At 35.1% G+C, this 16,038-nt stretch overlaps 1 protein-coding gene across 1 annotated transcript in view; it reads left to right on the top strand.

The window, feature by feature from the left end:
* The window catches only part of ADAMTS12 (ADAM metallopeptidase with thrombospondin type 1 motif 12), a 2,672,119-nt gene that overhangs the window by 2,506,783 nt on the left and 149,298 nt on the right, over positions 1 to 16,038 (top strand). The gene's annotated exons all lie outside the window — the stretch shown is intronic.

Here is a 16,038-nt window from a genome sequence, read left to right as displayed (position 1 = left end):
CAAGTGAATGTTTATACTGGTTTCATGTGGAAGGCTCCAAAATATCTTCATATGGCATGTGACCAACTGCTTTCCATTCCACTGGTATCCGCTTAGTTTAGATATCCATTGCTCTATCCTGTTGTGGTGCTTTCTGAATTAGATTTTCTATACTGAATATTTCATTTCACAGGTACTCCATAACCTCAGTTTCTATTTCTTTAACTTCTCCATTACTAATCTCCTTTTATACGTTTCCTCTTTGTTCTTCCTATTTTTTTGTGTTGTAAAGTTTTTCATGCCAAGATTCCTTTGCTTGTATTTGTCTTCAAATATCTTTGGTGCTATTCTTTTTGTATTGGTTAGTTTTGTTTTCTCCTTTCCATAAATATTGCACCGTATTAAATCTATTTTTCTTTCCCATGTCCATATTTCTTCATCAGATGTTTCCTGATCTTCCTGCTTCTCCTTAATTTGGGGACAAACTCCATCATAATGTGATGTAACCCATGTTAGACCTTCTACACCAAATCCTTCATTTGCAGGCACTCCATAACTTCAACTTCTATTTTTTCAAACTTCTACTTTTCTAATCTTTTTTTCTACATTCCATCTTTGTGATATTATTTTTTATTGTGAAATTTTCCATATCCGGATGCCTTTGCCTGTATTTCTCTTTGAATATCTTTGGGGTTGCCTTCTTTATATTGATTAATTTGGCTTTCTCCTTTGCATAAATATTGCACCATATCAAATCTCTCTTTCTTTCCTATGTCCATATTTCTTTTTTATACTTTTCAAAAATCTCTAGGTTTTGTTGTTTATATTTTCGCACTTCCTGTGATGCTTCTTTTTCCAAACAGATCAAAGTTTCTTGATCTATATACTGTTTTTCACAAATCTGTTGTATTAATGAATACATTTTTTATTTGAAGCTTCTGTCAGTTTTTCTTGTGGAAGTATTTTTCTTTCCCCTAATGTCTCTCTTAACTCTTTTTATATATCTTGTCGTTGGAAATTCTGTTTTTTTTTTTTTTGCATAATAGTAATAATATATAATTTAATTCTTATCCTCAATGCTCCACTTTATTGTTTTGCATTAGGATGCATTTTCTGAACTACATGAAGTCCAAAACTCAAATGTTTGTTATTATTTAATGATTAGAATCATTGGTGATTTCCCAGAAACCATGCATTTTATAAGAAATCAACCAAAAAGGTGTTGTCAAATTAGAAGCATTTTGTGAAACCAGGAACAGTAGAGAGAGCTATGAAATTCCAACTTTTTCACACAGATAGTAGCAACAGGTATTTCAGCTTAATTCACACAAATGTATATTCATCCTGCAAAGCCAGATGACAAATTGTGTAAACAATCAAATGACATGTTGCTTTAATTCACAAGCAACCCCCTTCCCCAGCCAGCAGTTATAGACACTGTGTCATGTACTGTAGATCTTAAAAACTTAACCACTTAATGTAAGATTCATGGGCAAAGTAAAAAAAAATAAGGGACAAAGGTCTAAAATCAGTGAAAGGTTTTTTTGGATCTTGCTTTTGATATACTTATTAACTTGCTAGAATAATAGTTTTTTCAATGGCATGCATTTTATGAATGACAAGAAGTCTGAAAAGTTACATGGCTGTCATCATTTTGTGATTCCCATCCTCATTGATTTACCAGAAAATGACAAATTTTATGTGAAACAAGTCAAAAAAATATAAGAAGTTAGGGATGTTCTACAAAGTAAGCAACATTTTCACTTTTGTTTCACTCAAACAGTTATCAGAGAATAAATATTCCAAATTATTTCATAAACATGTACACTAGTCCCATAAAGCTAAACTTTAGGATAAGCAAACAAGAACAGGATAAGTTCTCGCCATTTAGTGATTCAATCTTCAGTGATTTGCAAGAGAACCACAAATTTATTGAGGAACAGATCAAAAATATGAAGCAAAATCAGGAACACTCTGTGAAATCAAGAACAGTTTCCTTCATACCAGTAGCTGCCAGAGAATAAATATTCCAAAGTATTTCATACCACTGCACAATAGTCCATTAAAGCAAGGCATTAGAATGGCATACAAGAATCTAAGCTGCCTTCACCAATATCCACTATATCCTTCTCCCTTATTTAGTGACTGCAGTCCTCAATGATTTGCCAGATAACAACAGATTTTTAGGCACAAAACATAAGGCAAATTCAGGGGCAGTCTGCATTTCAATTTGCTTCATATAATCATCAGAACAGAAAAATATTCCAGCTTATTTCATCCAAATGTGGTCTAGACCTGTAACACTGGGCTTTGCCCATAAGTTGCTTTCATCCAAAACCAGCCTGCAGTGTCTCACCCCCATTTACTGCCATTCTCAAATTGTTAAAAGATTGTCTGGCAGGATAAAAATTTTTACCTCCTATTACCACAACATAGCCCTTTACTTCAGTTTTAAACCAACAGTATACCCCTCTCCACTGTAATATTTGTGGATTTCAAAAGCTGTGGTACAGTCAAGCAGTTTGTTTATTTATTTATAAGTGAAGAACTTTTAGTGTTGCTGTTCTGTGCTGAGCATGCACTACTGGGAAACACTGAAAGTATGCAGAGCCAAATGCTTGCAATGCCTAATGATTAACACTTATTTATATGTATTTATTTATTTTTTTATTTTTTTAAGCACGGTAAACATTTTATCAATTGTTATGCTCAGCACATAAATTAACTGTAATTCGTTAGCAGTGGTAAACTTAATGAAATGCTTAAAATTAAATCATTGTGTTGGTTGGCCATGAACTCACCTCCCTCCAAGAAATGTGGGCCATGGGCAGCTGATCAGTAGTCATTATCTTCACATATTAAAATGTACTTTAGGCTTGACCCTTGTTTCATTATTATAACAAAACTGATTATGGTTGCCATCTTCTTTTCAGACATGACCTAAAACTGCACCCTAAAGTCAACAACAGAGCCGCACTCAATGAAGTTAGACCTGTTCAAAGCAACCCTGTAGAAAGAAAGAAACTTATCAATCCATTGTATGAAACAAGGAAACATAGGTGAAAGATACAGAGTGATGGTTCTGCTCATGTTCAGACACTGGTAGTGCTAATATAAGCAATTGTAGACCATCATGTTACCTGTTACAAGTAAAAAATGCATACATTTCTTACTTGTAAATTAGCGCTCTTGCAGTGATAGATTAAGCACAGTCACATTGGCACCCTGATGAAGAAAGTGCTCTTAAGGAAGAAGCAAAATGTTCCTGAATGTGCTTCTGTCTCATTACTGTTCTCCTGGCTCCAATCATGTTGTTTTATTCCCTTAAAAAAAAAAAAACTATCTAAGGGGGCAGCAAAAGCCAACACATTCTGGCTAGGCTTATAAATAGCTTCGGGCAGATAGCCTAGTACCTATCTATGAACCTATGAACCTATGACTGTATACTACCATGTTTTCAATCTGTTGTATAGAGCAGAGGCAAAGCTAAGGGTTTCAAGCAAAGTGATGAGGTAGTACCATTTATCTATAGTATATCCAGCTTCATGCCGTTTCTAGGAATGAATTAAGCACAGGTAGAAACATAAATGCCAGTAGATGCAGGCAGATTTTGATAGGTTATCAGCTACCTCTGCAAAGCTAAATTTCCTGCTCATGATGGAAATATCTTAAGAGTTATATCAGAATGGGAAGATATAATGCTACAAAAATTGCTAACAACAATTAATGATGGCCTGCAAGTCTGTTCCAGGTAGATAGACATGTGGTAACATTATTAAAACATTATTTATGCAAGAAGTAGAAACGTTTAAAAAGCCATTGTTGGTGGTCAGACTAGATGCCAAAAATACATTTGAAATGGCAATCTGGAACTATTTACTTTTGATGTTAAAATTACTTGGATTTTATCAAAGATTTGTACCTGTGTTGAAGAACATTTGGATGAACATGCATAGGTGATGATAGATGCTGTGCTTCCAGCTCCTTTCTGTTTGCTATGGGTTATACAGCAGGTTGTCTGCTGCCTTCTCCAATGAAATCTTTATTTGAGTCATTTGGTAGTGTTTTTAGAGATAGAAAATAGAAGGATATGGTTAGGAGGGGACAAATACAGTTAGATTTGTATGTCAATGATTTTTTTGGTTTATCTTTGTGATTCTGAGAATCACCAAAAAGATTATTTGCATGATTAGCAAATTGTGGCCAACTATCCGGATGTAAGATACAAGATAATCTGAAGGTGCAAGTGATAGCAGTATTGTTTTTCTGACACAGGGATTATAAAAGCTATGTCCTTATTTCTGAAACTAAACTCCATTAAACATTTTGTATTTATTTTGCCATTTTGTTACAAGAAACTGTGAGGTTATCATATTGGTAGTGAAAAGAGAAATTTAAAACTTTAATTCATAAATGGCAGATGCATAAGTTAGACAGTGATCTGAAAATTCAGTTTGTCTAGAGAACGTTATTGCCCTTAGCGTCATCTCTCTCTCTCTCTCTCTCTCTCTATATATATATATATATATATATATATATATATATATATATATATATATATATAATACATACACATAAACACACACAGACACACACACACACACACACACACTTGTGTCTGTGTACATATAGAAATATATATATATATATATATATATATATATATATATATATATATATATATATATATATATATATGGTTTACTATCATAAATTCGAAAGTAAAAATAAATAATGTCTTTATTTTCGAATTTATGCATCGAAAATGAACATTTTCGAATAATAGTAAACTCAAAAACATGGGTGTATTGTCGAAAATGTCGCTTGTGACATTTACGGTGATACACAGCACGCCCACCCTTCCCATAATCACCTACCTACCTAACCGAACACACAGTTATGCAGGGGGGCTGTGCCCCCCACCCCCCCCCCTAACTTAATATTCCAACTCCGAGATCGCACTACAGTGAGGAAAGGGATGCATTTCCCTAACCGCACTGTACCGCGATCACCTCCCATGACCGAAAGTTAGAATTGCGAATGCACAGTTCATTCGCAATGCAAACCTTCGCTCATGTCACCTGCCGTAATATGAAGTATTCGAACATCTGATGTTCGAATACTTCATAGCCATGCAAATGCACGTCGACATAATGATAGCAAACCTATATATATATATATATATATATATATATATATATATATATATATATATATATATATATATATATATATGTGTGTGTGTGTGTGTGTATATTGATATATATATATATATATATATATATATATATATATATATATATATATGTGTAGAAACACTTTATAAGCTCAAAATCCTGAAATATCAAATTTCAGAATCTTGAGCCTATAAAGTCGAACGGGCGGAAATCGCAAACCTGAAAATGTCGAATCCGACAATCTGGAACATGTGGTACAGATAGCGCATTAGGTGAGTGTTGTTTATTTTAGAGTTTGGGGAGGGATTGTGTGTTTGTGAGCATGTTGGGACATTTTATGTGTGGGTTAGGGTAGGTAGGTCAGTGTGAGTGTGTTAGTGTTGGGAGTGGTGGTGTTTGTATGTCTGTGATGTATGCTTGTGCGGGGGGGTGGAATGTGTGGTGCTGGGTTGTCTGTGTTATCGAGAGTAATGCGATCTCAGAGATAGTATATATTAGTAGGGGGTGTATGGGGGGTGCAGGGGGGCTTTCCCCCCTGGATATGCGTGTTTGTTTATTTGTGTGCATGTGTTTTGTATTACTTCTTATACAGTGTCGGGTGGTGTGTGTGTGTTTATGTTTGTATGTGTTGTGTAGTGTGTGCTGTGTCTTTTTGCAGTTTTGTGGTTTCAGGAGTTTGGGTTTGTGGTTTTGTGGTTTTGGGAGTTTGGGTTTCGTGATTTTGTGATTTCGGTTATTTGGATTTTCGACTTCATGGTCTCGAGATACTGAAATTCGATTTTTCAGTATTTTGAGACTGTGAAGTGAATTCATATATATATATATATATATATATATATATATATATATAGATATATAAATAAATATATATATATATATATATATATATATATACACACATATATATATATATACACACACACACATATATATATATATATGAGTTCTGTACTAATCCCCAAAGCACTTTTTCCCGAATCATTGATGGTCGAGCATACTTACGCAAAAATGCTGTTCACCGAAGCAGTATTTTCGCGTAAGTATGCCTGTTGCAGAGGCCATACTACAGTGCAGATAAGGGAAGATTCCCTTTTCCCCACTGTAGTGCGGGCTCAGAGTGAGAATATTAAAGTAGGGGGGTGTGAGGGGCGCAGGGGGGCATAGCCTCTCTGCATAAATGTTTTTTTTTTTTTTTGACATGTTCTAACAAAAGTGCTTTTTCGGTAAAACCGCTTTCGTTAAAGTGTGTTCGGTGATGTTGGGTTTGACTATTGTAGCTTCGTGCAATAGTCCTAGACCCATATATATATATATATATATATATATATATATATATATATATATATATATATATATATATATGGATCTACTACACTAGATTGAGTTACCTGAATGCCGAAGACTGCAAATCCAAGACTAAATTACCATAAACACTTAATACCAAGAACTAACAAGATCAAGTATCTAAAAACTGGAATCTGAACACTGAATGTGCTAAATACCAAAAATCAAAAGACCAAAAATTGCACTGTGGATGTGGCACTGCAATTCAATCCCTTTTTCTCTTACATTTTTAAGAAAGTAGCAATTGCTCTGAGAAATTCTGAAGTGCTGTAATTATCTTTATTTTTCAAAACCATCTCAAATTGACTATGTCTTTGCAATAGTTTCTGTTTTTTGGGTGATGGAGGACACCCTGCCAGCATTCTAATATGTAACTGTTCCAATCTATTTTGTTCTCTAGCTAACGTTAACATAAAAGAAGATAGATTTGTAGCACATTTTCCAAGTAAACATTTAATGCATCTATGCCACGCCTCCACTGAATTCTGTGTGTGAGGAAGAAACAACGCATTTAATTCACACCCATTTCAAAAATGTACTGGAAATAGAGAACGAAGCCTAACAACAATAGCAGTCCGAGTGGTAAACTTCCTATGTTTCCCCAGTACGTACCAGTCTGAAAAGTACTTCAGTAGCAGGAAATCCTTCTTGGACAGAGTGAAAAGCTGTTACCACTTCCTCCTCTGGTAGAAAAGCAAATGCAGCTCAAGTCTTAACAGAGAGCTGTAAACAAAAAGATGAGATATATAATGCAGCTAAACCCCACTGACTGCACCTTCCTCCAAATATTCTGTCCAAAGTGGAAAAAACACCCTTTGGATATAATGCTGTTAAAATGTAATCTTATACTTTTGACTACAGCAATTTCAAAATCACACAGAATGTATCTTAAATTACCCTTAAAACCTTGACCACTCAGTAGATCACGTAAACAGTGTCACATCATGTATGACTTTAATGATTTCTTTGACATAAGACAATAAAACAAGATCTCTATCTTTCTGTGTCTGCCATATTTAACCACCCCGTGGATGGTATATAACTGTCTACATAGCGTTCCTTTACTAAAGAACTTGCCATCCATAATTCACATAGTGGCTCTACTGAGGTCAAACAAGATATTCAGTGTAGAAAACAGTACAACTGTCATGTTAGTAACACTATCAATCAACGTCATCAGTATACAATAGGCATCTTTAAACAACTTACATCATTTGGACCATCAACTTTTATATCCTTCATTTTCATTCTAGTTGTTTGCTACAGAAGTGCTTTCCTATTGGGAAGGGTAGCAGCAGAGTCAAATGGCGTGGGTGATAAAATATTATCAACAACGAAGCGAGGAGTATCCCTTGAAAGTGCTACCCATTTTTTTCAGTTCACTACTTATTGAATACATTTCTACCTTGCAGGGATCTCCAGAACGGTTGTGTGCAGTAGATTTCCTCAGCTGCTCTCCATTAGCCATACAGACAGTGACTGCTCTGCCTTTGCACTTATCCCTACACTTATACTTACAAGCCCAGTAGCTTGTGGATTTGTAAGTCTTTTCCAGATGGTAGAGATATCCATCCAAAAGTAGCATATTCTTCCCTTTTTGTGATTTCGTAGTTGTATACAATGCTCCAGTTGTGCCCGGAGCATCATACATTACGTCAGCCATCTTTTACTTGTTTTTTTTTTTTTTTTTTTATTGGTGCTTTGTACATGTGGTTAAAGGGATACGCACTTAAATAGTATATTCTACTGTGTGCATATGATGTTTATGCACTGCAATTTTGGGTTTCTAACAGTCAATCTTATACAAATCCAGTATTCAGGTCTCTCAATGATTTAGTCTTGGATTTCCGGTCTTCGGCATTTAAGTAAGTTAATCTTCTTTAGTAGATCCATATACACTGGATATAAAATGAGTACGCACCCCTGTTAAAATGCCAGGTTTTTGTGATATACAAAAATGAAACCACAATAAATCATTTCAAAACTTTTCCCACCTTTAATGTAACCTATAACCTGTACAATTCAATTCAAAAACAAACACAACTGTTAGGGGAATAAATATAAAAAATAAAAAACGTACAATAAGCTGGTTGCATAAATGTGCACACCTTTAAAACTAATACTTTGGTGAAGCACCTTTTGATTTAATTACAGCATTCAGTTTTCTTGGGTACACAGCTGCCATCAATTAAAGAGATTCTGATTAATCCCAAATGAAGTTCAGCTGTCCTAATAGGATTTTCCTGACATTTACTCAGTTGCCTTCTAGAGCAAAAGCAATGGTTCACAGAGAGCTTACAAAGCATCAAAGGAATCTCATTGTTGAAAGGTATCAGTCAGGAGAAGGGTACAAAAAAATTTCCTCAGCATTGGATATAGCATGGAACACAGTGAAGACAGTCATCATAAAGTGGAGAAAATATGGGACAGCAGTGACATTGCAAAGAACTGGACGTCCCTCCAAAATTGATGAAAAGACACAATGAAAACTGGTCAGAGAGGCTGCCAAGAGACCTACAGCAACACTGAAGGAGCTGCAAGAATTTCTGGCAAGTCGGCGTTCGTGAAAATCTACTGGCAATCATTAGCAGACCAGAGTTCCGCTGTGGTGACCCTAACTGGGAAAAGCCGAAAGACAACAACAACAACTGATTATGTACTACATGTGACAACAATCTCCCGTATTCTCCATATGTCTGGGCTATGGGGTAGGGTTGCAAGATGGAAGCTTTTTTTACACAGAAAAATATCCAGGCCCAGCTAAAATTTGTGAAACAACACATCATATCTCCCAAAAGCATGTGGGAAAATGTGTTATGGTCTAATGAGACCAAGGTTGAACTTTTTGGCCACAATTAAAAAAGGTATGTTTGGCATAAAAACAACACTTTGCGTCACCAAAAGAACACCATCCCCACGGTAAAGCATGGTGGTGGCAGTATCATGCTTTGGGGTTGCTTTTTTTTATCTGAAACTTGGCCTTTATTCAAGGTGGAGGGAATTATGAACAGTTCCAAATACTAGTCACTTTTGTCCCAAAACCTTCACATGTCTGCTAGAAAGCTGAATATGAAGAGGAATTTCACCTTTCAACAATGACCCCAAGTATACATCCAAATCAACAAAAGAATGACTTCACCAGAAGAAAATTAAAGTTTTGGAATGGCCCAGCCAGAGCCCAGACCTAAGTCCAATAGAAAATCTGTGGGGTGACCTGAAGAGGGCTGTGCATAAGAGATGCCCTCGCAATCTGACAGATTTGGAGTTCTTTAGCTAGGAAGAATGAGCAAATATTGCCAAGTCAAGATGTGCCATGCTGATAGACTCCTACCCAAGAAGACTGAATGCTGTAATTAAATCAGAAGGTGCTTCAGCAAAGTATTAGTTTATGGTTGTGCACACTTATGCAGCCAGCTTATTGTACATTTTTTATTTTGTATATTTTTCCCCTAACAGATTTGTTTGGTTTTGAATTGAATTCTACAGGTTATATCACAAAAACCTGGCATTTTAAAGGGTGTGTACACTTTTTATATCCACTATATAAATATATATATATATATATATATATATATATATATATATATATACTCAAAGCTATTCCAAACCAAATATCTTGGGGAAAGTCTTTTTCATGATATAAAATACAATCAGAGCACTCAAAAATGCCCACGAAACTCATCTCTATATATTTCAAAGTTTATTGAACACTCCACACACTAAAATCCAGCCAATGCAGGCTGCTTCAACCATAAAACATTAAGCTTCTTAAAATAAAAAAAACAGTGTTTTCATCTGCAACCAGACTTTCTCAGATGAGATGCATATTTCCATTAAATCTCCCATTAAATACTTTCATTTTTAATTAATTAAAAGATTTCATTGGCAGAAAACTAATGAGTTCTTCCCTCTCAAATAAATAAATAAATACATATACCCAAATAAAAGTGGTACCTAAAGACATTAGGGGTGGTCCTCGGGAGGCCCGCCTAGAATATAAAAAACTTTTCTGGCAACTAACTTTGGAAGCAAGGAAGGCTCCAGGGCTAAATGATTCAGTCTCCCTAAAGCCAGTACTGAAGTTAAGGGCAGCAAAACTCTAATATTTATTAAGTTAAAATGAGGACATTTATGTTATTATATTCTATTTATACAGTGGTTTTAAACAATTTTTGATTACTATGTAAACTTGCTTGTTTTTAAAAATACATTAGAGATGAATTCATGAATTAAAGTACTAGTTCCAGCTTTGTCCACTAGATGGTGGTATTAGATAATTTTAAAGAATGAACATTTCTATGAACATTTTTATGAATGAGTTATTTTCATGAATGGAATATTTTTATGAAGTAATTTTTTAAATGAATAGGTTATTTAATGTATTTTAATAATGAGTTACACATAATGTTGGTTATTTATTTGGGTATATGCATTTATGTTTTTGAGGGGGAAGAGCTCGTTAGTTTTCTGCCAATGAACTCTTTTAATTAATTAAAAATTAAAGTGTTTAATAGGAGAGTTGATGGAAGGATGCATCTCATCTGAGGAAGTCTGGTTGCAGACGAAAACGCTGTTTTGTTTATTTTAAGATGTGTTCATGTTTTATGCTTGTAGCAGTCTGCAGTGACTGGATTTTAGCATGTGGAGTGTTCAATAAACTTTCAAATATATACAGAGGAGTTTTGGGAGCTTTTTTGAGTGCTCTGATTGTATTTATGACAGCTTTGGTTTTGAGTACTATAGTCAGTTTTTTTTTTTGTTTTTGGCTTTTTCATGATATATCAAAATAACTGTCTTCAACTTTAATTGGCAAAAGCAAAGCAATGTATTTATTTATTTATTTACCAAAAATGTTTTGGAAAGGAGGATATAACAGATAACATAATATAACGTGAAAAAAATCAAAATCTATAATGCATAGAATACAATTCAAGAGATGACATTCAAGTATAAAAAATCACATTAATAAAACTTGAAAAGGAATAGCGACATGAACTATAGATGTAAAGAAAGGGAGTTAAATTATATGAGTGACAACGGGGAAATAAAAAGATGGACTGAAGGTGGAGCAGGATAAATGTATAGGGGTGAAACTGAGAAGAGTTAGAAAGAGAGTCAGAGTAAGAAAGTGTCAGACGTAGAGAGACATATGTCAGCCCGGTCTGGTACAGGAGCAACACCAATTATTGGTTAGGTGTTCCGTTAATAGTTGTTTGAATTTGGAAGTGTTGGAAGTATTTAGTATTGCTTGTGGTAAGGACTTCCATAATTTAGATACTTGGTTTGAAAACAAGGAATCTCCTTAGCTGTTATTGGATTTGGTTACTTTTATTTTTTCAGGAACAAGAGATTCACTGCTAGCCAACCTAGTGAATGCTCCGTAGCTGTACTTCTATAAAAATTAAAATAATAAAAAAATAGTAGAGACGGAGCAAAAGTGGAAGTGTATAATATTCAATTCTAGTTTATTCTTCAATAAAAACAGAAAGAACAGATAAGCGCGCTTTCGCTTATAGCTTCATCAGATCCATGAATAAATATCATTCACTCAAAGCATTTTATACAGAAATTCAAAATAATAAGTAGCCAGTCCAGCTTCTACATCAATTAATACCTTAAAGGAATAACATATATTAAAGGCATATGCTAGATAATTCATCTATATATATATATACTTTATTTCTATTTTTACATATTCTACATGTATATATACATATATTTTTTATCATTTTTTTATATATGTTTATTATTTTGTGTCTTTGAATTATTTGGGGAACCAGAGATATATATGAATTATATATATATGAATTATCTAGCATATCCTTGGTCTGCGTTAATGTCTATCTTAGCAGATATCCCTGAATAATTTATTATGATGAGTTAATTACGGTTTTGGCTTTTATAAACTGGACTAGATTTCATCAGCAGTAAAGGGGTCTAAACTATTTAATTTATAGAGGATTAAAAGAAAAGAAAATAATCACAGAATAACCAATGCTGCAATAAATTCATGGCTGGGAAAATTTATACTTGGACTAGGTCTCTAGTTTTAATATCACACAGATTGGTAAACAGGCTATATTTAAGGCTTAATTTTATTTGGAACCCAAACAGTTTATAATTTATAGAAGAGTAGACTAGGGTAGTAGTAGGCAATAAGTTGAATTCTAGTCACATTCCCAGAAATTCAACATTTTTAATTGGAAATGCCTGCTTAGTATACAGCAGCATGCATTTCCATATTTAATAGAGCATCTTTGAAAATGTGAGGAATTATCATAATGCATTTGGAAACCTATTGTCTGGGAATGTCCACTGTCAGTAAAAAAATAAAAGCCATTTGTAGCTGTTTTTGGATTATCTTTGCCATGGCTAACTGCACTTGTCAGCAATGTTTTTTTTCTATTATGTATCCTGAATAAAGGGAATTGGTGAAAATCTGAACTCACATTGATATAGCAGTTTGTTATTTTCAAAATAGGTAATCACTAGATGGAAAAAGGTGCAGTCACCAAAGATTGAAGTGTTATATAGCCGGGCGAAAGAGTTGTCTAACACTGAAACCACTTTGATAATTGATGGAAAAGGGCAATGGTACACTATCAAGTGGTTGTACTAATTGCAAACGTTTTATCTTATGAAAAGAGGTGCAGATCATTATAAATTCTTAGGTTCAGGTGAGGAAATCAATCCCCTTACCATTAAGAACCTAGTCACTGCAAGTCTCATTTATTTGTTCCCCATATGTGTAGCTCCAAAGGAAGCCCTTTGGGTGAACTTTTGGGTCCCCATCTAGTCATAGTCTTCTTTTTTTTTTTTGATATGTGGTAGGTTGAGCAGGATAGGGTTCTCCATATTCTTAAAATCCAAGCAATTTTCTCTGTTCAGAATGGAGATGAGTGAGAAGGCACTTTTATTGGAGTTTTTGTCCATACTGGCCAGTATGCTTGGATAGAGCCACACTGAAGGGGACATTATATTCATTTAAGGTTCTGAGAGGAGCACAGAGGGGACTCTAACTTCATTGCAACTGGAGGATATATCTTTAATAATGATTTGTACTAGGTAGAAGGATTTCCTAATGAATATTGATACGTGGTGGTCATTTGAGAGCTTGTTGTCTGTTAGAAAAATATGTATTAATGTGTGCTTAATGCTAATTAGAAGCTAAAAGAGTTAACACATTTTTCATTCTATTTTATATACAGCCTAGTTTTATATGAGACTAAAAGATGTTTTTGAAACTGCAGTGTGCTTTCTGAAACTTGCAAGATGCCCTCTGACCTAGTAACTGCTAGCACAGCAAAATTCATGTTTATGCCTTTTGGAAATGTACTTGAAAAACAGGTGATTATCTGCTAGGTCAGGAAGCAATGAATGAAACAATGCTATATTCTATAATGTTATGATTTTGAACAATTAGCTCTGTTCGTGGTATGAGAACATGCACAGCTGCAGAAGGAAGAGATAAAGACAGACAAAGAACTGTTGAAGAAATGAACTGCAATCTATACTTGCTTTGTGCTCAAATTAGCCGTAGTACCTTGAATGGTAACATTGCATATATCTAACCGGTGGTAGCCAAGAGCACGTTGTTTTTCTTAGGAAGTTTCTCACAAAAAATTATAGTACAAGCAGAAAAGTATGAAAACAACTGCTATGTAATGATGATGTTAAAACTTGTGATCTGCTACGTCAGCTTTTTAGGCAATGTCTTATTAGAAAATGTATAAAAATGCTGGTATTTCCTGATTCTAGTTAGACAAACTCTGTATTAGCATGTTTTTGTCTCCTTGCTGCAAGATTAAAGTGCCTTAACCTGAACCTACCGTGTATTGATCATTTTTAAAGTTTATTTTTCCTATGACAGTTTGGTCCTTCGGACCGGAAGTATCTCTCGCTCAAGCTCAGGTCAGATGGGCCCAGTGGCATGAAACTGTATGGGGAAGATACCATATCGGTTCTTCTGCTCTGAAAGACCTCTGACTGAATTGTCGTTCAAAAGAGGCCAGCCACTGTTTCTGATCTGCGATTGGAGAACGAGTCAACAGTTCCGGTGAGATCAATCACGGAGGCTCAGGTAAGGAGTATTTTACCTTTTCTTTGTTTCAGATCAGGGACGTGTTACAGTATTTGTTTTTGTCAGGAAGATTTTATGTAAATCAGGGGCAAAACAGATTGCTATCTTGTCATAGATCAGGGAAACAGAATAGGTAGGCAGTTATTCTAGATAAACTGTGAATAAGTGAAAGTCATGGTACCACGTGATAAAAAGGGTTACGTAACAATTTCTAAACTTAGCCAAGACAGCATGGGAAATAAGTGCACAAAAAGTTCCCGAGATCCGCCTTTAACCGAAGATGCGAAATATATGCAATTACAGCGTGCCGACAATGTTAGGTATTATACAAAATGGGTTAATAAATACAAATTTGACAGCAAATTAGACAAACCTTCACTTATCAAACTTGTCAAACAACTTAAAACAGACGCAAAAGGTCAGATAAAAAAGCAACGTCAGTTAGGAGTTCCTCAGGCACACAGGTGGCTTGAGGAAGCAAACCGCAGGGAACAAAAGAATAAAAATTCAAAGGCAATGTTTTTAGATAAAGAAGATAATAACTTGGTAATAGCAACAGCCCCTCCACCCCCTCCGCTTCCCTTACCAGAATATGAAGTGAGTGGACAAGCTGATCCACCTCCGCTATATCCAGCTGTCCCTGCAAAATCAAAACCGTTTGTCAGAGATCCTGTCGAGACTAGGTCTCGAACACGCAACTTAAGAGGGGATATTGAATTATATGAAATAAATAGAAATTCATGAGCTATGAGTGAAGAAGAGATATGTCTGCTCATAGAAGTACCAAATCCACAGGCAGGACAGGCAGGACAGGACCCAACTCTCCTAGTGTATAGACCGTGGACACCAGAAGACATCCGGAAAGCCACAGAGGGAATTCCCCATCCAAAAGTTAATTTTAGAAAATTCTTAGAAGACTTACAGAGCATGAGGTTAAGTTACCATTTAAATGGAGAGGAAGTAGAGAAAGTAGTCAGACAAATCATGGGTTCAGACTGGCACATGATCAGTGGCAACTGGAATCTCCGTGACGCAGAACATATGCCACTCCCACATAGTAATGCAGAACTGGATAACAGAGTGAAAGGTCTGACAGACCGAATCTCCGAGAAATGGAAGCCTAGGGCTGACTGGACTTGTATTAATCAATGCATACAACAAGAAGGTGAAACTGTTGATAGACATTATGCCAGATTATTAGAGTGTTTTAATAACCATTGTGGAATGCAGGTACCTGAAGACCAAACACATGATTCCCCATATGAGCAGCAGCTAAAGAATGCATTTTTGAAAGGCAGTATTGCATCCATTAGCAGCTTTATTACAAAGCACATGGTAGATCATCGTACAAGTAGATTACAGTCATTACATGAATATGCAAGACATGCCGAAAGGCATTTTAATAGCAAAAAGAAAAAGAAAACTCAAGTATTTGCAGTAGAAGACGGAGCAGAAGTC

The sequence above is a fragment of the Protopterus annectens genome, chromosome 1.part1 (assembly GCF_019279795.1).
Source record: "Protopterus annectens isolate FY-2018-M chromosome 1.part1, PAN1.0, whole genome shotgun sequence".
In the NCBI taxonomy this organism is placed as follows: domain Eukaryota; kingdom Metazoa; phylum Chordata; order Ceratodontiformes; family Protopteridae; genus Protopterus; species Protopterus annectens.
The sequence above is the reverse complement of the archived record's forward strand: the minus strand, read 5'-3'. Positions and strand labels throughout refer to the sequence as shown.